Consider the following 7,248-nt stretch of genomic DNA (forward strand, 5'->3'; position numbering starts at 1 on the left):
ATTATGTTTGCTTTTGCTTTCTTGGAGTGTAATTAAACCAGGTGTGTTCTTCCAGTTGTTTTGAACATCAATTTTGTTTGAATTATAACAGGTGTTGGTTTTATAAATGTGAATGTAATAGTTGGTTCTTTTCCTTCTTTTGATTTCAGTAGCAATGAATTTAGTATAGTAGGTGCACAAACTGGTAATGTTCTTGATGAATGAAATTAGGAATCCAATGATTGTTGAGTAGATGTAGCAGAAGGTGATAGAACTAAACTTGCTAAGATGAACACTGAATTGTATCTGAAACAAGAGTTTTCTTACGTCACAATGACGGAGCGGAGCTCCAAGAGAGAGAACAATGTTCAAGTGGACCTTCCCTTTTATGTATCATATTTTTCAGGGCTATAATTGACAAGCAAACTAGAATATAATATCCAAAAATTCATGCCTGAAATTTTTTCAATTTTTATCTCGTTGGAAAGATTTCAAGCAGATCCACACAATGAGTACAAACAACAATATCAAATTTAAAGTTTTTACGAAAAATTCGGTGGTATTTATCATTTTAGGCACAATTTTCGAAAATTAAATACACATCTATTATTCAAACCACTACAAATTGTGCATAACACATTATACATCCATATTTTTGTTTATGCGTCAACTATTCACCGTTACAACTAATAAAATGATGCAATAAATAGTATTAACATATGATAAATTTACTACAGCTAAACTTCCAACAAGCAAGCATATAAAATGGAACAACAAAACGTGTATAATTCTATTTCCTCCTACAATGTCTGAAACTTGCTAAAGAAATGCAGGCTTACGCATCTTCCACATAATTTGTTTTGTTCAAATGATGTCAGGCTTACGCATATATAAATTTGCCAAGTGGAAAATTTGGCTGGGTGCTTATTATTCGTCAGAATATTGGACAACCCTCATTTCAAGTTTGAATCCTAGTACTTTACGAGCTGCGGGTACCTCCTGCAATCCTCTGCCAAACTCCACCGAAATTTCCTTTCTGCATTGTACCCTTAGTAGTGAACAGTGAACTCCTATCTCGCTCAAAGGCAGATTTCTGTTTCCTTCACACTTGTAGTTGTAACTTATGCTCTGTTGAGTGCAATGACTCCAGCCTATTTTGGATGGGGAGATATGAATGCCAAGACAGAAGAAAGATGACTAAAAACCCCAGCCATGAACTCCTCTGCAGTTTTGGACATTCCATATTGAGATGATCCATCATTGGATCCCATAAACATATTATTCCCGCTCCGCGATAGACTTAAATGAACATGGCATCCAGATGCAATGTCATTCAACGCATACCTGAGAGACCACAAGATGATTAATATGTGATGTTAAGAAACTGAGGGTTCAACATTCTTAAGCAAAGACATTTACTAATGAGGAACAACAAAGAGATCGATCCAATTTGAAATTAAATTAAATACTTACTTGGGCTGGAAACCATGTTTTCTTGCAACATCTCTTATAACCTCTAGAGATATACTAAGTTATCTGCAGTACAAGTACATACTGCACACCCCGTAACTATCTCAAATTGACCTTTGCCAGATTCAGCATGCATCTGTACGATTGCGAAAGCTATCACTCAAATATATGATGAACAAAATTTATTTAAGGATGGCAACAACTTCAGAAACTTTATTTAAGGATAGCAACAACTTCAGAAACTTATCTTAGCCTAAAGAGATTTATTTCTTTTAAAACACTTGTTCAGGTGTGACGATAAAATATTTAGTGAAGTACATGGATAAAGAGATTCTGGTGACACTTAAAAGACAAGAATTTTTACGGAATCCTCCGGACAATACATAAACTAAAAATTTAACATGGATATGTTCTACCTGTTCCACTGTAATATTTATGGACTGGAGAGCTTCGTTTACTTCCTGAAGAAAAGGGGATGCAGCATCAAAACTTTGAGTGGAACTGTAGGGTGTCAAACGGTACCCATTCTTCTTTGCCCTCCATATATGAATGCTTGTACAATTGTGATCATCCAAATTAAATGCATACACTGAATAACTAGAACAGAGAAAAAAAGAAAGAAAGATAGTATTACCTTAATATAGCCCTTAAAAGATGAAGCTCGTTTTCAAAACCAGCATTCATTTCCTGTAAGCAAGTTTTATCAGTTAACCATCAAATGAAAATTTGTTGCACAATGGACTCGACATATACTCGACACAATACCAAGTTAAATTCATCTTTAGAACTTTTGACACCTTTCCGTAAATTCTCTCTTGGATAATATTCCCAAGCTTCACCAGGTTTAAGTTCCATGTCAGTTAAAACCATTTCCTCCTGCCGAGACCTGCAGGAAAACAATAATGTCTTAATGAGTTACTGTGCTAATATCAGTAAAAACAAATTTCAACGGGGACAAAAGCTGGTAATTAAAAGGAGACTGATAAAAGCCAATGAAACAACACATTTTTCGAAACCATGGAACCGTCCTCTTAGCCAACAAATCAGGCATCAGTCTGATTTCACCCATGCCAGTTAGATCAGTTCCATCAGCTGGACCATCGGAAAATGAAGTCATTCCCATAATTGCAAAAGTTAAACCCACACCGTTATGCCTGGCAACATCATAGAAGCACTTTACCGGAATTACCTGAAGCGGAATAAAGATTTTGAAGCGCTTTACTAGATCACAGTAATCTCATGTCTTCTAATAGTACAAATACAATCAAATCTAGCTCGAGGCCTAAGGGTAAGCTGCATCTTTGATACCAGAAAGGTTCTTATTTTTATTGATTCTACTATCCAGGTGCCAACATGCAGTACGTCAATTGTCCATCCTCTTGTTGAAAGAAACTAATACGAAAATATCATCAACTTACACGACATCGGTACTGCACAGAGTCATCAACTAAGATAACCCGCACAAACACAATACCCTGCTCTGGTACACAAGCTTTTAGAGTTTTAGAGTCATGAGGAGTAACAGTGAAAATGAAGATCCAACAAGGTCTGGGAGCTTGTAATGTCGAATAGCATTTTTCTTAAAATTGTCTTGTAACGCTTCCACAACTTCTGAAACTGTAAGGTCACCATCACCACACGCATCCCGTAGAACGAATGCCACAACTTCTCGTGCTCTCTTCGCACCTGAAGAATCATAGGAAAGAAAATAAACAGCTAAGATACTCATTAACTGCTGGATAATTTGTTTAAAGTTGATTTCCCATCAAGTTTAGCAAAGTTTCCAGCCAAGAAAATCTGCATCGCTAGCCTTAGCCACAAGAACATTTTTGGTTAAGAAATATATATATATATATATATATGCATACCTAAATAGAAGGTTTCTGGGAAGGCATAACCATCGCTGCTGAAAACTACCTGCGGATAATTGTTTGTTTTAGCTTAACGATAGTGCACAAAAAGAGAAGTTAATTGGACATGTCACTATATGTGTATTTTCCAGAACATAGTGCAATCCCAAATAAGGATTTATTTATTATTTTTTTGGAGAAATTAATACCAAGACGAGTCGGAAAAGGAGAAATGACACACAGACAAACATTTAGACCAGAAATTTGACCAAAGAGGTTGGTTTTAGATTATTGCTAACAAAATGGGACATCAAGTTTAAAGTTAGGAAGAACAAATCTGAAGTTTTGGTACAACTTAAAGTACATACATGGGAATATATCATGAATGTTATTCCCATCTTCAAAGCTCGACTCATTGTGTTAGGCATCTCTATGGAAAGTATGTCGACAATTGGTGATCACCAGTAAAGCTGCTAGCTAAATTTTCTTAGTGAGGGGATTCCTCCCCAATTGGAAATATCCATCTAACATTCTCAATTTGTCATGAAAACTGATGAGTTAACACTCAAGTTATAACCCCAGAGAAGTTGTTAGATGGTAATGTACTCAAAAACTTTTCGATCTGATTATAGCTGTACAGGTAATGTGCAGACAGTAAAAGCACTAGACATGTTATTAATTACCTTCTTCGTTGGAGCTAACTCTAGTAATTCTTTCACGGATGATGTCATCCCATGAACGCTAAGCTTTGGCACTTCCAATCCGACGTCAAGGCACACCTGATTCCAAGGCCAATACATGGTCTAAGAAGGTATTCAAACGTTAAAATCAATCTTACGCGTGTTGGCAATAGGAAAGACCTCGAACCTGAGGATAGACGGATGCTAGATATTATGCTTCTCTTGAAAATATGATGCATGTGAAGCACAATATGACATTTTGAATGTCTCTTATCATCAAGAATAGGGATTACTCATCCTTAAGTCCTGGTCCTTATCCCCGAACCTGGTACAGTAAATTTTATTTATTCCATTAATATTTCTCCATTTGAAAATCAGCAATTCAGTGATTATGTTATACAATTGCAAAAATCTCCAGCAAAAATCGCTGCATCAACATAATCAAATAGTAACCGGAGACAAGTAGTTCTAAAAACCAGACATGTAGCCTCAAGCATATACCGTACGTAAAAAGTTAACAAGTGTGCAGAAATGAAGATCTTACGACTTTATTACCCTATTTGCATCTGTATCGGCATGTCAAAACTCAGGGCAATGTCCAAACTGCATGTAAATATATAGTCAATAAAGCTCTTATTCTGGATGTGGATAGGCTATCCAGCTGCAAATAGAAATAGATAGGAATTAGCAATTCATACCATCAGCATCACCACCTGTAAAAAGAGTCATGTATTAAGCAGGCATCTATTACCACTAAAAGCTTACTAACATTTGGATTAATCTCTAGACCACTTCGATATGCAGCTATGCTCTTCAAACCAACGACTTGATCAGCTACAGTAAAGAGATGTTAATTAAGGAAACAAAATGAAAGAACTTGACTTCATTTATGAACCACTGATGAGCTTTATCACCTCAGGTATTTTACACTGATGAGCTTTATCACCTCAGGTATTTTACATTGGAAAATGCTCCACCTTGATAGAGGCCATATCTGGATAACATGTAATAAGAAATGCAAGTAAAACATGACGGAATTCAAAAGGATATGATTTCATTTTCGTCGCGAAGATATCAATAAATAAATCTAATGTCCATTTTGAACCATTTGGTATTTCCTGAAAGAAGAAAACAACTGCTTTCGTCAATTTATTATTTGTACATTCAAACCAGCTGCGCAACTAAGTGGTTTGCCTTCAATTTAACCCACAAAGCAATTATATTATGATCAAGTCGCAAACACTACATTGTCAAATGCCAGCTCATACTAAAACTGATAACACAAGTATATATTACAAGGCAATGGTGATCAAAACCACCATTTAGATAATAAAAATCCTAATGCAGGAATTATAGTTGAACTAGGTGAAGCCGCAGCGGTCCAACTCGAGGTCTCCTACCTAGACTCCCATTGCCCAAATGGAACTGTTCTCATCAAATTATCGCCCACATCTTCATCACTCGTATGAATTTGGAAACCTATAAATAAATGCTTATAAACATTGTCTACTTACCAAGAAAATTTGATTGTTTATTCAAAATTAAGCTCTTCCACTCTTCCAGAATAAGACAATGGACGAATATGTAAACTTCAAATTGAATAAATACTTGTAAAGTTTAAAATGTCTAAAAACTCACATCATTAAGAATCTTCTCAGCAAAGTATTCAATCCTTAAGATTCTAGCAACAACTGGTGCAAAACTCTTGTGCAACTCGAGATCATGCATTTTATCAAACTCAAGTCCATCATCAATTAACAAGACAGAGATTTTTGCGGCTTTAAAGCCTCCTGAAGTAATCGATTCCAATCCATTTGATTTCCTGTTTCTTCAATACCATTCAAAGTTTTCTCACAACCATATAATTCTGCAGTATCTCTTATACTTCTCTGTAATTTCATCAAAAACAAAAAAAAAAACAAAAAAATCCAAGAAATCAGAAATTTGAAAAAAAAATCAAAAGTCAACCAAGTAGTAAATGTAAAGTTGAAGAGTGAGTGAAACTTAACTTATATAAATATAACTCTCTTTATTGATGTTTAGAAAATCTCATAAAACTAAAGAGTGAGTGAAACTTAGCTTATATAAAGACAACTCTCTTTATTGATGTTTAGAAAATCTCATAAAACTAAACACAAGTTCTAATCTTGCTCATATGATCAACCACAACTTTGGTGATCATATATATAGAACTATGAATTCCTTTTCCTAATCCTATTACCTTATTACATGTCTTTCCTTTTCTTAGATGTCTTTCCTTTTCTTAGAACTAGATGACTTCTAATTCTCTTAGGATTACATCAATTTCCTAATTTTGTCCTAACCAACTTGTTAGTGACTTCTATGTTGAAGTTAATCCAACAAGAGTATGAGGAGCAAAAGATAAACCATCACCATCAGCTTCAGAGAAATATATCCATCTTCTATATCGTTTCTCTTATCACTTCATATTCATCATCTCTCTGAACTCTCCGACTCTAACTAACGATCTCTCTCTGTCTAACTCAATGACTTTGATTTCTTGATTTTGGGCTGAAAAAATTGGGACCATATTGTTTAGGAGAATGCCCAAAAATTTTGTCTGTTGATTCAGTGTGTCATGGGGTGATATAACACGTCTTTTTTCTTCAGTTTCCAATTTTACCCTTGGAACGAGAGTTACGCATAGACCCATCATAATTGGTTAATTGGAAAGAATTCCGCACCATGCATCAATGTCAGATCTAAAATTCATTTGAGTGCTAAAAAGAGCCATTTTAGCAATGAGACGGAAGGTGAAAAGATGATCAAGGGACTCCATGGCATTGTTACAAAGTGTTGGGTGCAATAATCAAAAACAAAGAAAAATCAAATAAGCAAAAGTTATTGATACTTAGCTTCTTTATAATGGAAGTGATTGTTTTGACGAAACGAACAAGCTCCCCGTATCTCCGCAACAGCAACAAGGCAAAACTTTGGAAAACAGAGTGAGTCACGTGTTCAACACGTTGTCCTTAAGACATTAGCGTCCGGCTACACTCAAGAGTGATGCTATAGCCCTCACAAGACGGATATCTCCAGGATAAAACACCCTAATACACCTACTACTAGCATATGTAGTAGATGCTCAACTTGAGCTTGGCAACTCCGAAAAAACCGTTAAGGAAAATCGCGAATGCTTAAAAAAAACGCTATAAAATATTTTCCCTTAGGGGTCCCTCTAAAATATAGAGCAACCCCTTTCCCATAGATTTTACAAAAGGAGTGAATTTCTTTATATAATGGAATAA

General features: G+C 35.4%; 1 pseudogene; it reads right to left on the reverse strand.

Moving 5' to 3' along the window:
• Nucleotides 1-560: 560 nt before the first annotated feature.
• LOC113314465 lies at nt 561-6,536 on the reverse strand (annotated as a pseudogene).
• Between the last annotated feature and the right edge of the window lie 712 nt (nt 6,537-7,248).

This window comes from Papaver somniferum, chromosome 9 (assembly GCF_003573695.1).
Source record: "Papaver somniferum cultivar HN1 chromosome 9, ASM357369v1, whole genome shotgun sequence".
In the NCBI taxonomy this organism is placed as follows: domain Eukaryota; kingdom Viridiplantae; phylum Streptophyta; class Magnoliopsida; order Ranunculales; family Papaveraceae; genus Papaver; species Papaver somniferum.